General features: G+C 30.5%; 1 long non-coding RNA gene across 1 annotated transcript in view; it reads left to right on the top strand.

The window, feature by feature from the left end:
* The window catches only part of LOC119585088, a 15,343-nt gene extending 14,816 nt beyond the window's left edge, over positions 1-527 (top strand). The window contains exon 3 of the long non-coding RNA XR_005229867.1: positions 419-527. This is a non-coding gene — a long non-coding RNA (uncharacterized LOC119585088). The remainder of the gene's footprint in view (positions 1-418) is intronic.
* Positions 528-906: the final 379 nt, after the last annotated feature.

The raw sequence follows: 906 nt of genomic DNA, 5'->3' as shown, positions 1-906 counted from the left end.
AGAACAAGGAAACATACATTAGTATTCTACATAACACAAGTAAGCTAATCAATCCCATTTTCTTTCATAGATTCCTTTACCAACAAACATAGTATTAAGCTCCAATCATCACAGGTTCTCCTGTCTGTATTATAGGAAAAAATAATGCATTTAGAAATTGACCTCAGACTTTAAGAAAAGTCATCAGTATCATGAAAGCAGTATTACATTATCTTTTAAGATCTTTGTGGGCAATCATGTAGTAGGGGAAGTTGGTTAGAAATGTATTTTGTCATAACTTTTTCATGCTCAACAGCCAACATTTCTTTTTGTGTATAATTAATGAAGCATTCATAAAACATTAATAATAAACACAACTTACCATTAAAGAAACACATCAATCAATCTTAATTCTTTGTACTCTTTCTCCCTGTCACAGAAAATTCATCAGTGAACTTTATATGGTTTGCTGTATTCCACTTCAAAAGGGACTAAAAAAAGCCGAGTTCCAGACCCCGCTTAAGATGGATTAAATAAATGCCAATAGAGACTTTGTTTTACATACCAATTTACTATATGGGAATGTCTTACACTAGTGATTAAGAGGTTTACAAAAGGATGGCACAAATATTGTACCATAATATTTTCACTACCTTATACAGGTAATACAATAGCAATTACAGACAAATGAGTGTATATATAAATAGAAAAATAAATTTCCTTATCACCTTACACTTATGAAGAGCCATGACATTTTAACTCGCTACCCTACATAGGAATATAGCATTACATTGTCTTATAAATATCATTAAATGTTGTACCTTTTACAACTAAAGCTTGTTTACTCTTCCAAACCTGTGACTGTTCTACTTAAATATGAAAAATCAAATTTATTTTAGAAGTATATCATATCTTGGACTTCTGAAG

Source organism: Penaeus monodon, chromosome 19, assembly GCF_015228065.2.
Source record: "Penaeus monodon isolate SGIC_2016 chromosome 19, NSTDA_Pmon_1, whole genome shotgun sequence".
Lineage (NCBI taxonomy): Eukaryota > Metazoa > Arthropoda > Malacostraca > Decapoda > Penaeidae > Penaeus > Penaeus monodon.
This window is presented reverse-complemented; position numbering and strand designations above follow the sequence as displayed.